This window comes from Lethenteron reissneri, chromosome 55 (assembly GCF_015708825.2).
Source record: "Lethenteron reissneri isolate LAM-NWPU_2019-01 chromosome 55, ASM1570882v1, whole genome shotgun sequence".
NCBI lineage: Eukaryota > Metazoa > Chordata > Hyperoartia > Petromyzontiformes > Petromyzontidae > Lethenteron > Lethenteron reissneri.
Genome location: NC_083833.1, coordinates 10,399,374 through 10,427,328, shown reverse-complemented (window position 1 = coordinate 10,427,328; position 27,955 = coordinate 10,399,374).

Sequence of the window (27,955 nt, the reverse complement as noted above, 5' to 3'; positions counted from 1 at the left end):
GAGCTTCCAGCTTGTAGATGTTGAGCTTCCAGCTTGTAGGTGTTGAGCTTCCAGCTTGTAGATGTTGAGCTTCCAGCGTGTAGATGTTGAGCTTCCAGCGTGTAGATGTTGAGCTTCCAACTTGTAGGTGTTGAGCTTCCAGCTTGTAAATGTTGAGCTTCCAGCTTGTAGGTGTTGAGCTTCCAGCTTGTAGATGTTGAGCTTCCAGCTTGTAGGTGTTGAGCTTCCAGCTTGTCGATGTTGAGCTTCCAGCTTGTAGGTGTTGAGCTTCCAGCTTGTAGATGTTGAGCTTCCAGCGTGTAGACGTTGAGCTTCCAGCGTGTAGACGTAGAGCTTCCAGCTTGTAGAATGCAGCGACCCCGGTCCCTCTCAGGGACCCGCCTTATATCCCCCTACGGTCGGGGCTGCTCCACCGTTGGCCCCGCCCGCCTTCTCGAGCATTCTCGTTCTCTCTCGGTCCTTCACAAGAGCTCTCCCCGGACACGTGATCACCCCCTAGTCCCCCCCCCCCCGACTTGGCGGCCTCTCTATGGACACTCCGGATCACGTGTCTGCCGGGTCAACCAGAATGCCATGGCCTGGGGCAACCTTGGGCTGACACTCTCCCACTCACCCTGGTGGGAGCCCCCACTGCACGCTATGTGTGGTGCCCGCGCTATCCCAGCGCACGCCAAACCCCGCTAGGGCTGGTGTTACACCCGCTCACAGGGTGTATGCAATGACGGTGCATCACGTGACATGGCCCTCTCAGGCCTGCATCATACAGTTACATCCCCGATGTCACTACACTTTTATACTGGCAAAAAAGGTCCCATGTTGACTCAAATGTGTTGGTCATCATCACTCATAATATGATGGAGCAAGTGTGCGTTTGTTATACTGTGCAGACATTTTTCTAAAGCCCATTTTAACATTTGAAAAACATCCCTATTCACTTAAGTACAATATTGATCTTATGTATTTTTGTTAAGTCAGTATTTTATTTTTTTAAGTTTTAGAAACATTACATCCGGCTGACGACAGTCATATTTGCGACACAAGTTTACAACGTCTGTGCAAGGTCACCATGGATCGACAGAAACTTCAATTCCCACCCATCCTCCAACACGACTCTCACAACACATTTTGAATAGTGATGATTCAAAAATTCAAGTCACTTGAGCAGAGATAGGAAGACGATAAGGTAAGAAAACATTATTGTAAACATTTATTTAAGAATATTCGTGTAAATTTCGGTAAAAAAATCAGTAATGTACTGTACACTTAACACTCTTGGCCTATCGATTTATATCACTTGGGTACTATTCTAACGTGATACGGCATTAACAATAGTTAACACAGTTGAGGTTCATTCAGCTCATCATCCCCATGGGGTTTAAAATGAATACCACTTTGTGGTAAGTCACCAGTAGTTATTTAGGGGGACTGATGTCAGAATATCCATCACTGGCTTCGGGCCACCAAAGCAGATGGCCACCACTGAACGAACACGTGTTGGGGACAATTTTACTTTTTCCCTTTGCAGGTGGCACCGAGGATTGTGCACTGCTATACTATGAACCCAGCCACCTGAGTTCAATTCCTGGATACGGCTAACACCAGTGGTGAGTGTTTTTTTCTGGATTTTTCTGTTGCGTGTAGTCACTTTAAGATGTTTCTTGTTCATGGTTTTGTTTGTTGCGGTTGCACCCGAGTCAAGAGCCGCATGGCTCACAGGGTTATCTATATATATAGGTGGCACATTAGGAATGGATCACTCTTTAAATTATGTCCTTGTGCAGCAAGGGAGTAAAGTGTGGTTCTGTGAAAGTCCTGATGTGCTGTGCAGTGCATCAATGCATGTGTGTACAGCAGCATGTGATGACTGAGTTGGGCCTGTAGGTGGCTGGCAGGGTTAACTGTACTTGGACACCAGTCACATGGTTAATGGCGATTCGAAGAATTACTGTTTGTAACACACGTGTTGTTGCATTTTACAGAGTGACGGTGCTGTTCTTCACAAGATTGCTATTAACCACAATAAATGTGCTTGCTCTCGATTTGGAGCACCTGCCGACGTCCTTCATTTCGAGTGTGCAACATATATAAAAGGGTAATTTGTGAATGTGTGTCTGCTCGAAATGTTTAGCATATTTCCCGACATGCAACAAACTTTTAATTTGTCATGTGGGTAGTTTCCAGACTGTACACAAAGCCAAAAGTATAAAAATAGACTTTTGTATTTTTGGGGGGGGGGGCGCAATAATGGATATATTTTGCACGGCAAGTGAGTGGTGACGTCACATCTGTGATGTCACCCGCATGCGGCAGCGTCACGCAGTGTGCCTGCTGACGTCACGCATCCCCCCCCCCCACCCTCCGCGTGGGCCGTGTATTAATCTAATTTGAGTACGACGTTTCGCTGGTAATTGCATCCAGCATCATCGGGCAATTCGCCAAAATGGTGAGGCTCTGCTGTGTCTCCCGTTCTTACATAGAGCGGGAGACACAGCAGAGCCTCACCATTCTGGCGAATTGCCCGATGATGCTGGATGCAATTACCAGCGAAACGTCGTACTCAAATTGTAAATGTTATGGTTTCACGCTTCAACACACCGGTGGGCTAAAGCAGTGAACTATTTGTCTTTTGTCAATGTGACACTTTTTTACTGATTGGCCGTGTCGGGTGGTGGAGGGTTAAGACACATTTATAAATAACGCGATCTAAACCCAAAAACGTTGATTATGAATAATATTGGTCGCGAAAGCCTACGTGTTAAACTATTAATCCAAGACAATAATCTTGATTTGAAGTTTTCGTGACTGCAGGAATTCATACTCTTTGGTTCTTTCGTTAAAGTCACGTAGGTAGAAAAATAATATATCACGACATTTCGATCGCAACACAAGCAATCGCTGAAGCAGTTTTTTTTCTTGCTGTGGTTGTCCCACCTGATGACGATTGCTTGTGTTGCGACTGAAACGTCGTGATCTACTACTTTTTCTACCTACGAGACTTCACCAAAAGAACCAAAGAGTGCCAAGACAAGAATTCAAGTCTCGCGTGAAGCCGGCTAGTAAAGCTCGCACCTAATGAAAGAAACTGAAAACTGAAACTAACCCACACTGATCAGCAAGAAGTGCGGTCAAAACTTTTCATGACCACCACAATGTGGTGTGATCTTCATTCAGCAATGGGTTGACAAGGGCTGCCCGCCATCGCTATACAGAACGGATACATCTCTGAATGCAGGGTGCTCCTGAAGAGACGTGTGACTCAGTCTGCACTCGAATCAAGAAATATATACCGACATGTGTCCGTGTAAGTGGGTGTGCACTGGATTCTGTTTGCTTCACACTGACACAACACACACACATAGTACAATATAAATGGGCTTTGTTTATAAGGTACGAGCTTACCTACCCGGCTTCGCCCGGGACTTGGATTCACCACGCCCGGCCACCTTTGTCTCCCCAGTGGCGATGTTCACACACCACACCAGTTCCCACCAGTTCCTCGTTTGAGGCTGAGTCGACCTAGGTGAGGCCCAGGATCGATTAAGCTAATCGTCACCGGCGGTGGCCGTGAGCGGGAATCGAAAACGTGTCGCGGGGTTCGTAGCGCAGCGTATTGCTAACCACTACACTGCAATGCGTTACGCTTCCACGTGCGCGGGTCACGTGACAGATTTAACGTCACAGCTTACTTGCCGTGCAAAAAAATAGATGCATTATTGAGCTCCCCCCCCCCCCCCCCCCCCCCCCCCCCCCCAAAAAAAAAGTGTATTTTTGTAATTTTTGCATGGTGTACAGTCTGGAAAGTACCCACATGGCAAATTTCAAGTTTGTTGCATGTCGGGAAGTACGATAAACATTTTGAATAGACACACATAATCACAAGTTTCCCTTTTTTATATAGAAGACCTGATAACTATCAGTTCACTATTGATTGTAGCCAGTAAGTGGCTGGAGGGCCCTTGAGTACCGCTCTTGTAGAGTTGTCCTAACCCTGGCACCCACACCAACCACGTAGTGACACCGCCCTGACACCCACACCAACCACGTGGTGACACCGCCATGACACCCACACCAACCACGTGGTGACACCACCATGACACCCACACCAACCACGTGGTGACACCACCATGACACCCACACCACGTGATGACACCACCCTGACACCCACACCAACCACGTGGTGACACCGCCATGACACCCACACCAACCACGTGGTGACACCACCATGACACCCACACCAACCACGTGGTGACACCGCCATGACACCCACACCAACCACGTGATGACACCGCCCTGACACCCACACCAACCACGTGGTGACACCACCATGACACCCACACCACGTGATGACACCACCCTGACACCCACACCAACCACGTGGTGACACCGCCATGACACCCACACCAACCACGTGGTGACACCACCATGACACCCACACCAACCACGTGGTGACACCACCCTGACACCCACACCAACCACGTGGTGACACCGCCATGACGCCCACACCAACCACGTGGTGACACCACCATGACACCCACACCACGTGATGACACCACCCTGACACCCACACCAACCACGTGGTGACACCACCATGACACCCACACCACGTGATGACACCACCCTGACACCCACACCAACCACGTGGTGACACCACCATGACACCCACACCACGTGATGACACCACCCTGACACCCACACCAACCACGTGGTGACACCACCATGACACCCACACCACGTGATGACACCACCCTGACACCCACACCAACCACGTGGTGACACCACCATGACACCCACACCAACCACGTGGTGACACCACCATGACACCCACACCAACCACGTGGTGACACCGCCCTGACACCCACACCAACCACGTGATGACACCACCCTGACACCCACACCAACCACGTGATGGCACCGCCATGACACCCACACCAACCACGTGGTGACACCGCCCTGACACCCACACCAACCACGTGATGACACCGCCATGACACCCACACCAACCACGTGGTGGCACCACCCTGACACCCACACCAACCACGTGGTGGCACCACCCTGACACCCACACCAACCACGTGGTGACACCACCATGACACCCACACCACGTGATGACACCACCCTGACACCCACACCAACCACGTGGTGACACCACCATGACACCCACACCACGTGATGACACCACCCTGACACCCACACCAACCACGTGGTGGCACCACCCTGACACCCACACCAACCACGTGGTGGCACCACCCTGACACCCACACCAACCACGTGATGGCACCGCCATGACACCCACACCCACCACGTGATGACACCACCCTGACACCCACACCAACCACGTGATGGCACCGCCATGACACCCACACCCACCACGTGATGACACCACCCTGACACCCACGCTAACCACGTGGTGGCTGAGCGGGTCGGTGTAAAGGGCACATTGATGGATTCACAGGTCAGGGACCCTTACTTTGTTCAGATAATTCTAGATTGGTGAATAACCATCTTCTAGACATGACGTGGGGAACAGGTTTGATTGAACGCAGATTTGCGTTGGCAATGTGTTTAGAGTGAGTGCATTGAGCAGTTTATGGACTGTGTTTGATCACTGCAATGGTTGAGGTGATTGTCATGAACCTGGAGACTTATAATGTACATCATTGTTGATTTAGTTTCAATAACATTGTACGTGGCCATGCACCCAGGTTACAAATGTTGTGGTATTCTGAGGGGAATGTCCTGCACTAAGTTGTACATTGATTTAAATGACAGGAATACGATTCAAGGTGGAATGTGCATATCGGTGAATGTTACATATTTTTTCGTGTTGTTTAAAGTTCATTACTGAAGTGCATTGGTAATGGATGCGTGCAATTAACTTGGTTTATCAGTTCGTGGAAATGCTTACGATGGAGAGTTGTGTAGCAGTAAGCTGGTGCTGTGTTGCACAGTAGCCACAAGGCTAATGGAGGCCTGACGCAGGCCAACGCAGCACACACAATGCCTGTAGTACGTGTTGTTCTGTGTTACACACAGCACACATGTGTAACGGGTTCTGGAGACACTTGTAGAGGTAACTTCTTTATTACAATACAACACTCCAACAGTACTCCAACACTCCAACACTCCTGATACTCTGTTACAGCCTAGGTACACAGCCTAGATACTCTACTCTGGCTACGCTCTGGAACTCGCCCTCACAAGGTCGTAGAGTCGGGAGTTCCAGAGTCCCAGCGCTGGATCTCACAGCGTCCCAGGGTCTTCAGATGGCTGGTCGTGGGTCTTGGGTCTTGAGTTACAACTGGGCCCTGATCGTCCAGGGAGCTCTCCTTTTATGCCTGGTCCAACGAGGGGTGGGGCCGTGTGCGCCACCAGATATCCCACAGAGCACACACAGCCCCCCCCCCCCCCCGTTGGCGGCGCCAAGAGGCTTAAGCGCCTGAGAACCCAACGCCTGGTGCCAAGAGGCTTAAGCGTCTGGACCCGCCTGAGAACCCAATGCCTGGTGCCAAGAGGCTTAAGCGTCTGGCCCACCCAGGGTCCCAGAGCCCCCAGCAGCCTCTCCCTTCTTATGTCACTACATATGCACACAGTTAACACACATCACACATGCACCCTCAGCAATTGCTTTGCACCGTCAGCAATTGCTTTCCACAAAGCATATGCAGTACAGTAGCCATAATATAATAAAGTGTCTAATGTGCACCTGTGTGGTGCAGCATTCCAGTTTGAGCCCATTAATTATCTGAAAATTTCCTTCAGATAAGAGGAATTGAGAGGAAATATATTCCTATAATCCTATAATCCCCAATCATTCGTAGCCTCTTTTACACCATGGTTTACTGTTGGGAAATACACCACTACTCCTATTATCCACGATTATTTTTCAGATAAGAGGAGTTGACTAAAATTCATATTATCCGCTCTTTTAGTCGCTTTATTTTTTATTAACTGCCTAGTTTTCACAATATTGGGCTATCTTACTGCTTGTGTAATGCCAATTGAATAATTTGCAGTTACATTTTTAGCATTGGGATGTTGGCCAATGCCATTAAAATTCTACGTGTTTTAGCGATGGGAGGAAACCAGAAGAGGCTGATGGCTACCCATGCAGAACAGGAGGGAAACATGCAATCTCCACGCAGGAAGAATCGATCCCAGGCTCATGTTGCTGTGGGGCACGAGTGTAACCACTGCACCACCGTGCCCCCCCCCCCGGTTGTTACTGAGTGAACATCTCTGGAGGGGTGATGGAGCGCCAAAGGTGTGTGCTGATATTGAGAGGGGGCTATGAGAATGAAACGAGTCAATGGCTGAGGAAAGAATGAAGATCTTGAATCTGGACGGACAACCAGGTTTAGGGAATTCATAACAGTAGCAGCAGCAGAGGAGGAGTGACCTACCACAGTTTGAAGGTTTCACCTAGAGTCCTAGGTTGTTGTAGCAACGTGAATAAACAAGAAACAAGTGATATGAGAGGAGTAGGCCTGAGAAAAATGTACAAGTGAGAATATACATAACATGGCAAAGTTACATGCATTGTTTAGTGTTGAAAAATATCAGTTCTAAATATTACATTTGTGTGTGTTTGCATTGCAACATTGAAACTGGTGAGCATTTATTTCACATCAGGGCCGTCTGTCCTTGACAACGCTCATGTGAATTCCTTTCGATCAATCACAGCGCCGTCAAACCCATATTACCTCATTCCAGTGAATCAGAGATATCGACTTTGGACAGACGGACTGATGGATGGACATTTGATTTCATACGCAGTTAACTATTCTCTTGGCCTAAGCTGTGTTGCAGCTGTGAAGCATGACTTGTCTGGATTTTAGATTCCTACTTCACATGAGCATTCCACCCTGTGAATATATAGTAATTTCAAAGGTAAATTCCAGTGAATATGCTTTCATGGATCATAAAGAGGGAAGGGCCTATTTAATACAAAATAATATAATGTGTAATTGCCTTCACCACCAGGTTTCTTTAATCTCCCTCCGCTTCGGCAGGTCACGTGTGGTGCGGTAAAATGTGGGTATTGCTACTTTTCTTAAGATGCCTTGCCAGTGTGAATGAGTAAGCCAAATGCTCTAACGTTTTTGCTTTTACCCTTTTCCCACTACCAATGGCTGTCAGGATCAATGTTTTCCTGGAGCATTTCCTGAGGCAACAAAACACTTAAACATTTTACTTTTACAAGTCTCATCAGCCAGGCACGGCCCATTTGAAGATTGCTCTTGTTTGGTTGGTTTTACAAGCCTTCCATCGACACCACGGGCCCTTCAGTGCAGAGCAGCACATCAGTCTGCGTGCTGTTGTTTAGCAGGCTACTCATGACGTAACTGATTTCGTGTAAGAAATGGACCCTTCCCAGTGTGTTTATTATTTTGTTTCCCATAATCCAAATCACCTGGAATGACCAAAACCACCCAGCATGCACCCTAATCTTATTAGACCTTAGACCAGGGGTCGGGAACCTTTTTGACTGGGAGAGCCATAAAAGCCAAATATTTCTAAATATATTTCATTGAGAGCCATATAGTATTTTTAACGTATAATAAATTAAATGTCTTACTTTTAATGCGGCTTCTGGTGCTGCATGGTTTTTGCTGATGGCCTTGTAGTCTGGTTCGTACGTGGTGAGGTTGAGCTTCATGCAGGCGTGACCCGTGCAATTTATTTAAGTATTTTTAAAATCAGTTCCAAACTGATTTTTTTTTTCAACTCAAAATTGTCTGGGAGCCATATGCCGTCACTGGAAGAGCCATATATGGCTCGCGAGCCATAGGTTCCCGACCGCTGCCTTAGACACTAGGGCAGGATTGTGCCTGGATAGTGCCTGGATGGGTGACCACCATGCATGAAAGGTGTTAGAGGCTGTAGAGTTACATAGAGCAAAGTTCAGCAAAGCCACTTTTCTACTGCACATTTATGCTCCCGCACCGATGCTCCCTGCTCTCACCAAGCCTCACTGACAAGCACGATCAAGTATGGTCAAATAACCCCCACGACCCGCGCGGTGTGTGGAAGCCTTCCTTCAGCACTGGATTGCAAAAGAGCGATGCGCATATACCCACCCAGGCAGCGCACTTTTTTGAAGAAGTGAAGGTTTTAAACAATTGTGATTTGTATTTTAGTCATTTTACCTGAAGGTTTTTTTCAAATGTTTGATTTTGCCCTCGGCACCACCACTCAATGGCTTATTCCTGTAAACTATGCCACAGGCTTTGTAATTCCCACATACCAATCTACAGTTCCCGTGGTTAGTCTTTCTATATCATGCCATCCCCATGACTGAGGGTCGATGTCCATGGCACACTTTCTATCTTTCGGTTTTCAGCAGCTCTTATGGAGAGTCACGTCCGACTGCTCATATTGTCCAACCATCGACATACACAGAGACCCATAGACTCACTCAGAGGTACATAAATCACACAGAGCTCCATTTACTCCCATAAGGGACCATAGACTCATACAGAGATCCAGAGACTCGCTGTCCTCATTATCCCACCAATTGAACAGTTTCCTTCTTTGTCCCTTTCATTCCATTTCCCAGCTGTGGCCCTCCTAAAATGTATCTATATATATATGCCACCATCCTCATCAGATTTCTCAGTAATTCCTGCTTGTAGTCATTCTATCTCGGCACACTTTCATTGTTCTTATCACACCAGCGACCTCTAGCCCTCGGAAGCTGCCGCCTCGCCGCTGCAGGATATACAACGTCGGCCCCTGGAACAGACAGGCCCGGTGGCGAGCCCACAAACCGCAAGGCCACGGAGCCACCTATAACAATAAATACCATGACCACAATTAGAATTAAACACAAAAGCACACCCGGTTGCCGCACTGCCACAAAATGATTTGCGGATGAAATATTTCATTGAGAGAGAGGAGCAGGCGGTCTCGGAGGAAGGGTCGCCTATTGAGCCAATGCAGCACTCTTTAATGGACACGATACATCACCGGCAACATCTCTCATACATGCCGAAACAATGAGGCCTTGGCCCCCCCACAACTCTGATTTCCAGGTCCCACATGCGCTCAGGTGGCCACAGAGGTCAGCTAATTGCCAGCGCGCAGATATGATCACAAATAGAATTTGTTGCGTTGGCGGCCGCAATGATATTTAAGCTGTCACGCCAGCCCGCCTGCCCGTTATGGGACCCATTAATCACGGGAGACGGGAGTAGGCGGGACGGTGGAGGCGTTGCGGCGGGGGTCCCAGCTCATCGCTCGTTGGGGGGGGGGGCTTTCCTTTCTTCTGCCCTGATCCCTTCGCGCGCTGCCCAGCGCAAGAAGCCCACGGCGCAGCGGAAAAGCCCCGAAGGGATTGGCCGGCAGTTAATAATTTTAATCCGTGTCATTGATTGCTGTGCCCTGCCAGGGTGGGCTCACTTTAACTACGGAGCGGCGCGCCACGTGCCCAGCTGCTGGACCACTCCGCTTATGGGAGGTCACGTCTCGTAGCAGGGCTGGAGGAAGCAGCGGGCCGAGCGGAGCTGCCCTAATAGGAGGCCGTTCGTAATTCATGCAGAGTCCTTGCCTAATGATCAATTAATAGTTGGGCCTTGAATGTGTATGTATGTCTGTTTTTTTATTCTATTTGTGTGCACTTTGTGGAAGGGCTGTGGCACTGTGGTTTGTGCACTGTGCCATGATCCCAGCAACCTGGGTGCCTTAACTAATCCAAGGTCTCGCCTAGGTCGACTCAGCCTTAAATTAATGCCCAGAGTGCTGTTTAAATATCAGCATTGGGGAGAAAATACAACCAGGCGTGGTACTGGACACACCACCCACTCGTGTGCTATTCTGGCCTTAATAGGTGCTCGCTAACAGCATTTACCTCTTAATATAAAAGGCTAAAAGGGAGATATTTCTGTTTTGTATACAGAGAATATAAATCTGCAAAGCCTTCCCAAGTCATCCTGGTTCTGCACAGATTTTTCCCGCTGTATTTGTATTCGCATAACATGAATTTAATTATTTTAGGCAAACTTTATTTACACCCATGTGACAACCCATGTGAATTAAAGTTCTCTTGTACAATTAACATTAACATTACAGTAATAAATGTAAATAACAGTTATAACATTGCTGTACCATAATACATGGAGGAAAAACCTATTCTCAAGAAACATAGACATTAGATGTCACGCTTGCCTGCTCCAGACTCCAAAACAATTACATCTATAAACCATTAGGGACTTCATGTGAATGTCCCCATATTAGTATGCATGGGGTATGTATTAAAAAAACACATGCATTGCTATTCCAACAAAACATGGAAATCGCGAGCATCAGCCACTGTTGGATGAAGGTCTCATGGTTTCCGTGATGCCACGATCTTTGTCATTCCTGCACATGATCTCAATTGCTCCATCTCCACAGTGGTTGTCGGTTTGTTCCCTTCTTTGCCTGCCATTCCATCACCGGTCTTGACCATCGGCTGCCATCACTTCTCTTCACTGTCAATTCTATTGCTCTGCTCTGTGTGCTGATTCACACACTTTTCCTTCTGCTTGCTTGCACAATGAAAATATCAGATAATGTCTTTCAGCCTTAAATATATCTACTTGTGCAGGTTACATTTATGTTACAACGGACTTAGACTGGCATCCAGAACTTATCCCTCATCAGTTAGCAACCCGCAGTATTCGATGTCACAGTTCTTGCAAGTTCGTGGATGTCCTCAGAAGAGCCACCTAAAAAAACATCAATGCAAATAAAACACTGGCTTAGTCGTAAAATCATAATAACCCGAAAACTCTGCGGCCTAATCCTTATTGCCCTAAATTACCTTGTGGGCGTAGTCACAATCACGAGACGAGCGGCAGCGATTTTGTGTGAATGTATTCCTCGAGTGATTGATGCTGTGGTGATGTCTTCATAACAATAATCGCCTCATTCCTAACGCGGTAATCACGGAGTTGATCACCGGAGAGCACATTCAATTAATACGACTGTAAATTCACATCGATGGTATATCGTAAACATTTTATAAGCAAGTAATAAAAACAATATGGACCTAATTCCATCTTATTAAACTGATGCCACCAGCTCGCGTTCTTCAGGGAAGACCTCTGTTTTATCGGCCTGTGTTGGCTGTCCTGAGGGGGCAGTCGGATTGGTTGGTAAAGAGTCGTTTGGAGCGGCACTGTTACATGGGTGACACCTTCACAACGCAATGTTCGTGAAGGTGCCACGTTGTAAAGCACCATTCCTAACTGGACACGTCACAAAATTAAGGAAAATAACACACCTGCTTCACGTATCTGTCTCTGCACGTAAAACGTCAAATCGTGTTTGACACATCCCATCAGCCGTGAAGGAGACGTATTCGCTCGTGATTTAACGTTTTGTATATTCGGCTGTTGTGTATTAGATCATTTTGCATCATCAGGACCCATATTTAGCAGAGAGGGTCCTTGCCTATAAACATTTGGCAATTCGCCAGGATTCGTTCAAGCAAACCAGACTCTGCTGATGAACCAAACTGCACATAGGGCCGCACATCAAAAAATAAGCAACAATATAAAGGAGACGGGGGGTAAACACAAAAACAAGACAAAGAGAGTAATTTTGAGAATTAAAATTACGGGGGGTGAATCATTAAACGACGAGTTATACTGACAGAAGATCGTGAGTTCAAATCCTCATCAGAGCTCAACGCATCACGGAAAGTGTGGAAGAGGTCCTGCGAAAAATCCCATTCCAGGCACACTGCTGCGTGAGATTTTCACATGGATTCTTTATCTCATAATATGACTCCGATAGCAACGTTGGAATACATTGGGGAAAGATAAGCCAAATAACCAAAAAAGATCAACACAAGCTTGTTCTGTGGTTAAAATTGACCTGCAATAGAATTTCTACCACTGTCTCGGGGCTGTGTATAAATAAATGAGCACTGCCCATTACTCTGCTGTTTTGTGCGATAGAACAGTGAAGTATAAACCACTTTTAAACGTGTTTTTTAAGTTGGTTTATGTAGTTTTTTAGGCAGTCTGAACATGGATAAAAAAGCAACCCGTTTTAAATGTCCACAACAACAAAAATGGGATTTGTTTCCCTCCTCCGGTTTTTTAAATCGTCTTGGGCGACGTGGGAATGGAGCAGCCAGATCAGCGTGGACCACCCTCTTGCATTGCACATTAACCCTTCGTCCGGTTGAACGAGACACTTTGCGTGTCGCTTGATCCATTCTATTAGCACGGTTGGCTACGTACGGTGCAAAAGAAGCTCAGCATTTATTCAAAATTACATAAATTATCAGGCAATCTTGCCACGTCCCATATTTGCCTTCTAACATTCAACATATCTCTTCCGAGTCTTGTCCTATCATATTTTTACGTACGCGGAGATAGACGCGGGAGGCATAGGTTTAGTCTCCTTATTTCATTTCGTTTTATTCTCCGCAACGACGCGAGTGAGTTTTGTGTTGCTGCATCTAGAATCGGCGTTGACGGCGGCAAGGGGCCTCAGGATGCTAATGCTGTCTGCGTGCGTGCCGCAGACTCCGAGCACCGAGCCAGAATTTGCATTTCGGCAGCCGCGTGTGATAAAAGGCTGTCTCGGGTGACTCGAGTTGATTGATATACCCAGCTCGGCAATAATGAATGCACAATACTCCTTATAAATTTGCTATTTCAATTATGCATGACTAGCCAGCCTGTTTCTATTTGTCAAAAAGTCAACAAAAGTGTTGCCTTGTTCGAATGAGCCGTGCTCGTTGGCAACCCTGAGCCAGTGCTGGAAATTACCCATTCTCATGGCAGACGCCAGTCTCTCCATGGAACAACCACTGTCGGTGCTCCTGCTAGCAGCCACGGTGGGACGATGGGGGAAGAGTCGTGGGACGATGGGATTTTATCTGGCGGCCATCCAAATGCGCGAGTCAAGTGCTCTCACCGCCGCACCACTCGACAGATATTTCTCCACGTGGAGTGGAGCTGGGACGATTGATTAAATGAGTTGAATAGTTGACGATGAATTGTCATCGACCACCTTGCTTGTGGTCCATGACTTGGGCCCCTTTAAAAATGACAGCCGCCTCAACATCCTGCATCGCGAAGACAGTCAAACATACTACAAACCCATTTCAGCATGATGCGGCTTCACCTCCCATCCAGCGGCACATGGGGGTAGAGTCGTGACTGTTTTTTCAACAATTTTCATACTCTCTGATAGGTCGCGTAACCAAACCATTCTCCGGCAGAGTAATCCATCACTTCAATAATTGGATATTCCACCTCTCGTGTGGCTAAACCGTACGCTGGAAGAAAGACAGGGAAGCCCACGTTAAACAGCACGTCGGGACGCATGCGTGTTGCTGCAAGCAAGCCAGCTGAAGAGAAGCCACGGAGAAGCAGTGCTGTGTTGTCTTGTTGGTCACTCGCCAAAGCAACATCACTTCGCTATGAGAGTGTGTGTGTGAATGCAAACCAGAATAAATGTTTCTTAACCTTTGCCTTGACTCGCGTCTCACAACGGGACGCAATTAGGCACACGCATACATTACTTGGGAGGCTTTCTGAAAATAATCAATCTGTTTGGAGCACCTCATTGCGGATGTGCATTAAAGGTGGCGGGCTGTATTTACATGGCTATTGTGCCGCGGATTTTTCTCCAGCCTCCGCCGCTGTTGGGAAATACGCGGACACAATGGGGCTCATAGGAGCAACGCTCATTGTTCCATCAATCAGCCTCAGTGTTCATGAATCTCTCTCACTGCAAAATAGCTCTGCCGCCGCGTATGACACTCGCACAAAAACCGAATAGGACTGTAGTGTGCGATACCTGTTTAGAATGTGTTCAAACAAAGAAATCAAGCGTCTGCCTTCACGATTTTAAAAGGCATCATCTGTCAGTGTATAAAGCTTACTCTTGAAATGCGACTGAAGCCTCGCTGAATTGTGTTTGGTATTTAATCAGGTAAGGTGCACTATATTGATGGCCATTGTCTCATTCATTCTCTCTTTGCATCGGAGACGCAGCCGGAGGTCAGCGGCCAAGGGGAAGGCGTACAGGCAGATTGTTGGTGCTACGAGTGGGTAAGAGCAAACTGTGGTAGTCACGTGTTGATTAGGGGACCGCCTTGGGAGCTGGCGACAGGAAGGACGACGAGGCGTGGTGGCATCAACAACATTGGCCATGGTGACCTCTCTGACCTTGAATCTTTGGGAGGAAGTCCTGAGTTGCAGTAGCAGCACTATGCAGCAGCGGTTCTATTTATTAATGACACGCTTTTTATTAACTCACTCTGTCTGTTGTTGTTGTATCCTCAAATCTTGTAACTAAACTTTTACCCACTTCCCAATGTGGTATCGACTGCAAACTTGGTATACTTACGTCATACTGATGACAATACTACATATCATTAAAACATATTTTAAAACATTTTGTATATGTTATGTTTCGGCTTGGCTCTAATTGTCCACGGTAAACTGACGTTGGCTGTAAATCACCACGGTCTCTTATGTTATGGCAAGCTTTGGGGCCACTTCCTGGAGTTCTTCCATTGCTAGTACGGTACATTTCATTGAAGCGTGTTTTTTAAAAAGTTATTTTTTAATATTACTTATTAATGTGTCATTTTCTGCGGGCCCATTCACATTTGCCATGTGCACTGTGGCGACGGACGCGGAATTGTTTGCTTCTCCGAAGCTGTCATCTTCAATTTAAAGCAAAGAGCTGTTTGTGTATTAATTACTGGACAGTCACGGGAATACATGTACGATAGCGATCCATTCGTATGCTACTTTACTCTCGATGGAATTACGATTGCTCATATTCCATGCAAAGTGGACTCGGCCACATGGACATCACCCAATAATCGTTTGAGTTTCCCAGCTCTCCGAAGAAATGAGAGGAAATTTACGTCCTAAATATTTTAACAACAACAAAATAGTAAAAATGGCACGTGACGTGGGTGTAATGGTTAGCGGCACGCTGGACTTGCAATCCGGAGTTCGTCGACTCACGCCCAGCGCGACGATATAAACAATGTGTACGTTCCTGATGACGTTTTAACTGTAACGAGAGGGAAATGACCCAGTAATGCTTCGTGTAATCTTTCACTGATCACAGAGTCACGATTACGGCACACGAGGTGATGGCGTGGCCAAAATGCCTCTCCGCCACATTTGTCTCCCCTCGAGCAGGTGTACCCGTTCTTCACACGGAAATTAGTTTAGTCCTCGTATATTATATCCATTATCCCCCCCCCCCAGCCGCGCATTCGTGCTGGATACACGGCCCACGTGGAGGGTGGGGGGGATGCGTGACGTCAGCAGGCACACTGCGTGACGCTGCCGCATGCGGGTGACATCACAGATGTGACGTCACCGCTCACTTGCCGTGCAAAATATATCCATTATTGGGCCCCTCCCCCCTCCCAAAACACAAAAGTCTATTTTTATACTTTTTGCTTTGTGTATAGTCTGAAAGCTACCCACATGCCAAATTTCAAGTTTGGTGCATGTCGAGACACACATTCACATATTTCCCTTTTATATACATAGATTACACACAGCACCAGTTACTCATTTAAGGTTGAGTCAATGTACAGGAGGCCCAAGACAAGTTTTGATCTCAATGGTCACTGATCTTAGCCATGGCTGGGAAACGGACTCAAGTAACCAGTTCATAATGAAGGTTTTTGGTTTAGATCTCCTAAGTATAAATGTGTCGTCACCCTCCACTACCCGACACAGCCAGTAAGGTTTGCCACGTAAACAAAACGCACCAATTAGTTACTGGTATAGTGTCATGTATAGTGTAGTGTATAGTGAAGTATATAGTGTAGTGTATAGCGTAGTTTACTACTTCAGCCCACCGGTGTGTTGGAGAGCAAATCCACAACATTTACAATTTGTACGACGTTTCGCTGCCACAATCTGGCAAATCGCCCGATGATGCTGGATGATGTAATTGCCAGCGACACGTCGTACTACTCAAATTGTAAACATTGTGGATTTGCTCTCCAACACACCGGTGGGCAGAAGTAGTTAACTAATTGGCGCGATGTTTACGTGGCAAGCCTTACTGGCTGTGTTCGGGTGGTGGAGGGTTGCGAAACATTTATACTTAGGCGATCGAACCAAAAAACCTTCATTATTAATGATATTGGGCGCGACAACCTACTTATCAAGTCACCAGGCTCATAGCGCAGTGCGGGAACCACTGCTCCCCGTGCATGAATACCATCCACACAAACTTATCCACACACATACACCAGTGTATACACATTCACAATAATGCTAACACACTGAACCAAGTTAAACCAATGGTCAATTTGTCTCCGTGCTCAAATAAAAAATGGGGTGGCACTCATCGAAATTAGTGGCCCTGAGCTTCTGGTGGAAATGACACATTTACATGATGTGGTGCCAGTCTATCCAAGCCACAACAATAATTGACTTCCTGCACGGTGGTACTGATTTAATTGACTTTGGATGGATCACGACCAGAGGTCGCAAACGGGTTTTGATTCCTTACCCGTACCCGTACCCGGCCGCACCAGGGTCGCAAACGGCTACCCGTACCCGGCCGGGTACGGGTAGCCGGGTATCGGGTAGGGTACGGGTATCGGGTACCCGGTTGCGACCTCTGACCACGACAGGCTGAGTTGGAGCTGAGCCAGAATATCGACGCGGGATTACTAATCCTGCGTGAAGTAATCTGATTACAGTAACGTTACCAGTCGCCCCCAAACGCCGCAGAGGGAGTCACGCTTTTCTGCGGCACTCTCAGCCATCCGCAGTGGCTGAGCAGATCTGTAAAAAAAAAACTAACAACGGCAGAATGTTATTGAGCTGTAACTTAGAATGAAAACATCTGAGCGGGCGCGACAGAAATGGAGGGTGAAAAAAGATAGATATGGACTGGAATTTGTAATGATCTGGAGGTGGCTTTATGCCTTAGAGGGCTAATGCCAATATCCATAGCACGGAGTCAGCAGTGCTGAGAGGTGAGGGTCGAATTCTGGCAGTCACTGGCAATAAAGCAACTCGGCTCTCAAGAGTAGCGAGCTGGTGCTTTGGTCACTAAAGACTACCCCGAATAAAACCATCACTCATGTCGCTCATGATAGCGAGTGCTGTTATTGTAAATGATGCCAGCATGCTTCATGAGCTAATGAATATCATTTGATGGCCGAGCACTGAGAGGTGGGGTGGTGCTTATTTCCATTGATGTCCCGAAGCCATTTGTGGACATTCCAAATTCCGACGAGAGGGGCGAGAGAAGGGACATGTGCATCGGGGAAGAACACACACAATCGCGATGGGATCTTCTGTCTGTGGTAGCACACGCCTCTAATCCAACGCATCGGAGTTTGGGTTCGTGGATAGGGCTGAGCGAGTTGAGGAAAATATCTAATTGCGATTTTTCTGACAGATATTGCGATTTCGATTTGCGATTACATTTTTTTTAAAGTCAAGCTACAGTTCAACATTCACTGTGTGATAGATTTAAAACGTGTGATGGAGCATTACCACATGATACCATCAAAATATGAACTGCTCTATATATTTAATGCAAGGATGAGAATTTAAACTATATGAATTGCTTCCAACATGTATTTATTATTATTTTTAATTGAAATAGAACAATCAAACATAGAACAATTGTTAAGTTAAATAAATAACGTTATAATAATAATAAATTAAACAATTCCAATAATAAAGTAAGGGGACTTTTCAAATCGCAAAAGATCGCAGCCATTACGATTTGCTAATCGCATTGTTTCAAATTGCGATTTCGATTTGATATCGATTAATCGTTCAGCCCTATTGGCCGATCGCATCGCATTGAAAGTGGAGTTGGTGGGGCTCTGTAACATGCGGCGCAGAGGTGACGATTCAGAGATGGCGGTACAGCCCAGCCACATGGGTTCCTGACCTGCTTGCAGATTCCGTGCCATTCCTTAGTATGCGTGCATTTTCCCCGAGTTGTCTTGTTCTGTACCTCGTGCGTAATGCTCATTCAACAAATTGGTCCAACGTCACAATTCAGGACCATGGAAATAATATATACTGAGACTCAAGACGTTATGCTTCCCTGGATCAGATTTCTAGTATTGTCCTATGAAACCCCACTGCTGAATTAAGAGCTCCCCACACCATGTCGGTCGTGGGGGTTGTTTGACCATACTTCACCAAGCCGGTCGGTGTACGTTGTTGAACGCGGTCGCTCAGAACCGATTCAAGCACCGTATCGCTTGCCACTGATGTTTGCCGCAGCCGGGTATTGAACTCGGGTTGCGTGGTTCACGGCACGGTGTAAGAACCACTGCACCATCGCCCACACCTCCATAAACCATTGATTATTTTTGCAAAAGTGAAGAGAATACGACCCGAAATACAAAAATGAGAATACAAATGAACCCGAAACATAATAGCTATAATGTGAAGCATAAATACTGTAATGATGCTTCAGGCTTTTGACTCATGCTGTGCTCTTGAGTCAGCAGGGGCTGTCCGCATAAGCCATTGTCCTGTCGGGGCACTGCGCTAGTAACTATGATGGATCACTCCAGCAGACCTCTCCTGCAATGAGAACCCCATCCCGGAATTGGATATTGGGGTATGGATACCTTCATCAGTGTCCTTGCTTACCTGCCTTCCGTCTCTTATATACCGTCGCAACTTCACAGCTCCCCTGCCCGGACGAGCAAATGGGACGGATCTCATCTTTCACAGCGGAGCTGAGCCATTGGTGGGAAATCTCCACATTCTGATGCTGGGGGAAGAGTCTCTCCATTGGATGTCAGCTGCCGAATTCCAGGGGAGGCAGCCTCGCTGTGGGAGCGATTGCCACGAGCCGGAGTTGGCGTCCCACTTGCGAACGTTTCCCGGTGCTTCTTGGCCAGATTACAGAGAGGATCGGTGAAGTTAACTCACATCCCCCCCCCCCCCCCTTCATGACGGGTAAGATGACTTCTACTGCACTCTAGTAATATTACATCTTCACAACCGCTGGTCACTGACCGTGCCTCCTCTGGGCACTCTGCAATGTATGGGCGGTACGTGACTCGGAGGTCGAGTTGAGCAGTTGGGGCAGTCGAGAGTTCAAATCCTAGTCGAGGTTCAAATTTTCGAGCATTAAAATGTTGGGTCGGGGCACTCCACTACGGGATGCACGACACTCCAGTGAGTTTAGCGTTAAAAGAGGGGTGTGTTTTTTATGAAACTAGGATTCATTTGAAGCCATCACAAAACAAAATACTGTCCTTTATTTAACTGTGATCAAATGCCCTTTATTCATAAAAACAACTCATTGAGTCTCACGACTGTTTCAAGAGAATCCTGCATTGGCATGTTTGGCCAGCTCCATTTAATGAGCGGTGGACGTGTGGGAAGAAACTCGAATACCTGGAGAAAGCCCTTGCATGCAGGGGGGAAGCACTCAAAGCTGCAACAGGTGGGTCAAAACCCCGCTTGCTCTACTGCTATCGCTCAGGTGAGCAGTTTGGGAGGCTCACAGGACACTGCGATCCCAGCCTGATCCACCAACCCCCACATTTTACTTGGCTGGATTGCAGACGTGGCCACGGGCATCTCGCCCGGCTGCATTAAAACTCCCGGCCCGGTGATGAACGCATCGCAGGCTGAGCGCGCGCCGTGACATAACGGATGGCCGTAGCAGCTTGTTATTAACTTTCCTGGGTCAGGGGTGACCCTTAGTGTCGGCGGTCAGCGTCCAGCCGCGGCGGCCAAACACAAAGGAGGTATTGATCTCGCGCTCTTCGCTGCGCCTCTCGTGCCGAGCCTCCCGCACTCGTAAGGGATTGATGCTCGCCCCGTATCTGATGCCGGGGTAACATCCATCGCGGCCGATAGATAAGGCTCCCCTATCGACGGGAAGGAAAATGCCCGGGGGGGGGGGGGGGGGGGGTGTTGGCTGGGACAGTGACGTCAAATAATACACGGGGAGGTGAATGGGAGAACAATAGCACGTGTTGTTCGGCTATTAAGAATAGGGGAACAAATCTTAACGCTCAGGATGAAGTACAAAATAAAACGAGACAACTGTGGAGGCAGTGGGGTCACGGCGGGTCAAGGACTCCGCACGCCGTGTCGATCAGGCGGGGCTGTTTGGCCATACTTCACCACGCTGGTCAGTGCGGGTTGGTGAAGGGGGAGAGCACGGAACCAGTTCGGATATCTCTCACCGCTGATATCCGCCGTGACTGAGAATCGAACGTTGGCGGGCGGGTTCAACACGCGGTGCTCAAACCACTGCACCACATCTCCACCCTGACAGTGGGACACACGCACACACGTTTTAAATAACATCTCAGCACACGTCATTAGCACTCGTTTATTCGTTACAACAACAGACATGTGGAGTTGCTGATGTTTCGGGCAGTAGGCCTTCTTCAGGACAGTTTGAGGAGAAAGTTCAAGAGTCACGTGTTAATGTCTTCAATCTGTGTCAATGTAGCCCATCATCCATCTGGGGTTGCTAAAGAAGTACCACTCAGCGAGACCCATTTGTGATTAATCTACAATATTTTGTGCTCAGACAATACTGTCTTAACCATAGGAATGTGGAATTTCCATGATTGGCATGGGACACAACGAAGAGGTGCATCGTTCACTGCATGAACTGCGCTGTGGTGCTCCCACGTGACACTTGCAGTGAATTCCGGCCTCCTAGGGCACGTGGCTGTGTGCTCAGGGCACTCAACTCACAGTCAGAGTTCAAACCCCATCAAGAGGCCTACTCAGCCCATCACCCTTCTCGGGCTGCCAATTCAAATACTGCTGTGGAGGAAGTCAAGAGTATACTAATAGGGTTTTCCCCCTTTTTTCTGGCAACAAAACTGACACCTTATGCAAGGAATCATGCTTACATTAACCACAATACTTGCAGTCAAATGCAAACAAAAAACAATACTCTGATAATTTATGCATTGTCCTTCAAACTGATTGGTCCACACCAGAGACAGCTTTCTTTAGAGCCTAGTCTCATATGGTGTTCGACCAGATGACGCCAAAAGGCGCACAGTTCAAAGACAACGCACTACCAGAGTAATGAGAGCTCGGGGTGAGCAGCTAGGAGGTCCCGTGAAGTCAAGAGTAGTCATCCTATGAATAAATTCCACCCTCTCCGACCCTGACTTAGGAACGAGAAATTTCCACCACTCGCAGAGTTCATCTCCATCCATCAATGGAAATGAATGCATACCGCAGTGTTCATTCAGCCACTTTCGCTTGACTTGACTCTAGATCATGATTTTCTATGTATGTGTTTGCGTTACGAAGTAGCTGTGCCTAATATGCGTCTCAACAGCCATTTCTGTCAAATGAGATGTGTGACTTTGGAGGCATCCGGGTCAAATATGTCAGAACACAAACACGTGCATTCACATCGTAACCGATCCATCTATTTCTTTAGCCCATCTGCTGTGTTCATCTCTCACGAATATTATCTGTTCAACCACCCTTTTATCAGTGTTCCCATGCGCCCTATCCCTGCACCCATCTACCCGTTCATCCATCCACCTCTGGGTGCATCCATCCACCCATCGATTTAGTTTCACTTTGCTCCTGTAGAGCAATGCTCCGCTGTGTGGTGGACGACTAATTGTTAAAATAGACGTATGTGTAAGTGTTGTAATCAGACCACGAGCATTCCCAAGGCCTGGTAATGTTTCTAGGGCTATGAACTTGTGGCTTTTTCCCATAGGATCTCAACAAATTATTGGGACAGTGCCTATCGCCATGGTTAGCTCTGGTGGTGGAAATTCCACAATGCTATGGCAGGGATAATTTCACGAAGAATGACAATTGTTTGCTGTTGAATTCCCACGCAATGGTACCTTTATACTGAGCCCCTGTGAGATGGTAGGCTGTGAGGATATCCCCAGTCGGGATGAGAACTTGCATCTTTTCCACTGTTTCTGGGGTCCTCTGCCACGGAGCCACCTGGCCTGGTCATCACTCGATGGTGGTGCTAGTCCGTAGTGATTAGGGTTGACAGCTCCTGCATGGCTCTCGCTTTGCTGCACTGCTCTGGCTGTGATCCGTGGGGGACTGGAAGCCTCCACTGCAGATTTCAGCATCTGTCTTGATTACTTTTCGTGCCTTTCCTTCCGATGGTCACAAGCAGTGTGCATCAGGGCTCTCACAATTCATCAGCCTATCGATTCTACGATCACGATATGGGCATTGAATCACACGAAGAGGAATCAATTACACAATAGATCCCATCCGCGGCCCTCTCCGCGGCTGTTATCCTCCGCTCAACATTTTCCTACCCATAATGCATAGCCCAGCGACTTCCTAATACCGGCTAGTTTTTTGCGGATAAGAGGAGTCGTGCAGAAAATCCACCTGAGTACCCGTGGGTTTTCTGAGATTGTTTTAGCCCACGGATAATCCTGCGGGTATAATCGTATCCACGATTTCAATTTTAAGCTTTCGTGACTGCAGTGATTCACCTTATTGGCTCTTTCGGTAAAGTCACGTGACTTTACCGAAAGAACCAAGAAGACGTATCCACGATATGTCCCCCATATCACCACAGATATCCTGTATAGCTAATGCGAATGATAAAAGTGGGGATGGAGTGGCGGTGCAGTGGTTCGTGCGCTGTGCTGTGAACCTGGTGACTAGTTCAGTTCTCCCAGATTGGCACGGTTGGCTACTTACTGTGCGAAATAAGTTCCAACATACAGACACAGACATCGGTAGGCGAACCCGCTGTTGCCGTTCTTTTTCTCAAAACATTTCAGATAATGTTTCCTGCACTCAAGGAAGCATTGGGCCGATGGTGGAAATCCCACATTCAGACGGTACTATCCCGTCACTGCTTGGGACGCCCACCGTTGAATTCCCACAAAGCGCTACGCGGTGCACACACCCCTTGCAGGGAGGCCGCGTGAGTCGCGGCGTTGCTTTGTAACCGGCTCGTGTCCACGCGTCCCTGCTGGGCCGACGGGACGCGGGCTCGCCGCTGCGCGCGCTCACCATGAAAAATAAAAAAAAATCAATTGCCGAGGCCCCCTGCCGCCAGCCGGAGTTGGCGCGCGCGTGGAGATGGGCGCGCGCGCGCTCTCCGAGCCGGCTTCGGCACGCGCGTGGCCATAAAGCTCGCACACCGTAAACGTGGCGAGTTTATCGTGCGCCGCCGCCGCCGCCGATCTCGCGAGGGCAGATGGAGCGTCAATCCCCGGGGCAGATGGGACCGCTATTTCATTTGGCTGGAGCAGCTGTCTGCCGTCTGATCATATCCACACTTCCTTCCTTTGTGCCATCGCCTTTCACGCGACGTGGAAGCCCGCGTCTTTAAAGAGTGGATCGCTGATTAGCTTGCCTCATCAGGCGGGATCAAAAGCTGGCATCGGACTTAGCCGTCTCCGGCGACATTGAGCTTGTGATCTTATCGCACGCAGTTCAGCACCTTCCTCCTTGCGCACACTTAGACGCCGGAGAATGAATTCAAAGACTGCGCTGACATTCAGTGGGGGGAGCCTGCAATATTTGCGCCGATGTGAGAAAACCCACAAATGTTTTCATTTGGGTACAAATCAATGCACGTGGCTGGCTGCAGCTTGTTGCCTGCGATGTTAATCCCAGCAATGAGCCAACGCTTAGAAGAAATTCAGTTAAAATCCGTGGCTTACACCCAAGATAACACTCGTAATAATGTAATTTGTTTATCCATGAGAGTCTAATTGAATTGTCAGGTGTTTTGGGGAGTGGCTTGCCAACTAATTACCGTGATGGTCTGAGCATGCTCACCAGTGACCATGAGGGTTCGAGAGGTGCCCTGTCCACATCTGACGAGGCTCAATCAAGTCGGGTCCAATCACAGCCTTCAATCCGAAATCCAATTCCTCATATCCAGTTGCTTGACGGAAAAATCCATTCCAGATCAGATTCTCGGGATCAAGTCTGACAATTACATATTTTTGAACGTTATATTGCTTAGATGACAACAGACAAAGTCAGCTAGTTACTATTTTTGTTGTTGTTGTTGTTGTTTAAAAAGTCAGATGATCTGTCCAGCGCATTTCGTTGCTCCCGCTCACACTTTGCCGAATTATTGCTGAAGATTTGAGCTCTGCGACTGAAACAACAATTTAGTAGCGTGCCATGTGATGTTCACGATACGGCTCGTGGCGTCGTGCGCGAGTGCGGTTCGAGAATCGGTTCGTGGATGACAGTGTGGTGTTGGCCAGCGGCTACACCGCTAATTGTGGCATCTCGTGCTGCCCTCCACTCTGCGGCCTCCCATGGCCCCCCGCCTCTCCACGACGAATGAAACGCAAGCGAAAGGAAGTTTGTCCCACTCGGTGGGGTCCGCTGTCCGACGCTTGTCTAACCACATTCCTCTATCCATCGCGATCTCGTCCTCGTTGGCAACTCCTCCACACGCCCTCTCCACACGCCCCGCTCAGTCTCTGTCCCTCAACTTTCGGTTTTGAACTTGACGAGGCAGTTATTTCAAGCCACACGATGGCTGTTTCATTTTTAGAATATCCCAGCGGGTCGTACATGTGTCTTACTGTACCAAGGTCCCATATACAGTACTAATACATCCGGGGGTATATATATATATATATATTTTTACCAATACATTATATAGATTTGTATTTTGTTTACGCTTGTTTACCCAGGAAATCAGAATATGTATTTATACTGGAGCAATCCGATGAACTTTAAAGCCTCGGTGAGTTTCAATTTCAATTTTCCAGGAGGGTCCTGCCAAGGTTTTCCACAGTAAGGAGCGACGCTGCTGGTAAATGTAATACCACTCTTTGGTTATGTCGGTAAAGTCACGTAGAAAGAAAAAATACATGAAATAATAGCATGCGACGTTTCGATAGCAACATAAGCAATCATCATCGGATACAAATGAAAGAGAAAACAAACCTAGTAAACTTAGAAATATAATGCAATACAACACAGAGAGTCGGCTAACATAACAGTCAACACCATACCTGGTTGATTACGTTCTTCCAAAGATTGCTAAATTTGAGAGAGACAAAACACAGACACGGAGACACAGAAAGACACACAAGCAGATAGAGACAACACAGGGACACACAGAGAGACACTCACACAGAGACACACAGAGAGACACACAAGCAGAGAGGGACTCACACAGAGACAGAGAGAGAGACACACAGAGACACACAGAGAGAGATTCACACAGAGACACGCAGACAGACACACAAGCAGAGAGAGAGACAACACAGAGACACACAGAGAGAGACTCACACAGAGACACACAGATAGAGACACACAACATAGGCACACCGAGAAACAACGCCTCTGTGTCGAGGCCTTCAATAGAGAGAGAGGGGGGGCAGATAATGTAATGTGTCATACCGACTGAGTAATATTGTCACATCTATTTCTGCCTTGCGATGTGTGGCCCCCACCAACCGGAGAACCCGGAGTAAACCCATGCAGGACACAGCTCACGGATCAGCCCGGTTGGCGACATACGGTGCGAAAGAAGTTGAACATACATCGAGAGGGAGAGGACATGATGTGCCTGAGTTAGGAACGGAGCCTCGGCCCTTTATGTGAGACGTGTGCTTCAAGTGATAGTGCTCTTCATACTGGGGGAAGAACCAGCGTGGATTTAAATCCGGGGCCATTGTGCTTCCACAGGGAAGGGGCCGTCCATAAATGACGTCACGCACCTGGGGGGGGGGGGGTCAGACATTTGTGACGATGTGTGACGAGGGGGGGGGGGGTTGAGAAATGTGACGTCACATCAAAATGCGCAACTTTAAATAAATATAGACAATACGTTCTACTTAATTAAATAGACTTTTTAATGAATGTTTTCTTCTACAACATCAGAGTGCAGCGCCACATTAAATACGCACTACAATGACAATAGTTTGAAGCGATATGAAGCATGTTTTATTTTTTTTGGGGGGGGTGGGGGGCGCAGAACTTTGTGACGTCATATTTGAGGGGGGGTCTGACTTTTTGTGACGCCGTGTGACTAGGGGGGGGGGTCAAAAATCGTCCAAAATCGCGTGACGTCATTTATGGACGGGCCCGAACATCTAACAAGCAAATTGTGTTTTGAGACTCACAGTACACTCCAAATCCTTAGTGTATGATAGATTCAGTTTTTGGGGAAAAACTTTGACAAAATCATTGATTTTTCTCCCATCCGGTGACCAGTTAGCCGGTCCGAAGATGTGCCCACGTTGATGCTCCATGCACCCTCGATGCGACCTGATCTGATCTGAATTGACTGAGAAAAAAAACACCATGATAAGCATGCGGTGGTGGAACCTAATCGGGGTTATCTTGGGTCTTAAGCCCTTAAGCTTGTTTGACAGACACTGAGTGAATCTCTGACTTGTCTGCACATTTGAAGGGACTGAAATCTACTGAATGTGTCAAGCAGAGAGTCATAGGAGGCCCAGTGAAGACTTGCGATGCCAATTCCCGATTTCACATTTTGGAATGTGTGTGTGCATATGTGTGGGGGAGCGGTAGTGTAGCGGTTAGCGCCACGCTGCGCTATGAACCCGGTGACCAGAGTTCGATTTCTGCTCACGGCCAACACCAGTGACGATTATCTGAACCAGTCATGGGCCTCCCCTAGGTCGACTCAGCCTCAAATGAGTGACTAGTGCGGTGTGTAAACATCACCGCTGGGGAGACAAAGGCAGTCAGGGTTGGTGCTGGCCATCCACCCCCTCGAGTGCCATCCTGGCCTTCATAGGGGCTCGCTAACAGCACTTGCCCCAACAGTCTGTTCCAGGCTATACGGGAAATCTTTGTTTTGATACACGGCAATGAGAAAAGTGTTTTTGCTTCGTGGAAAGTGACCCACAATGCAATTTTCCACGGAAGAACAATATTAGTTTGTGTACCATATTGCTTTTCCCTTGAACAGGGCTACATCATTCTTGCCAATAACATCTGGTAACGTAGCAGCATGTGCTTAACAAGCCCGACGATGCTGA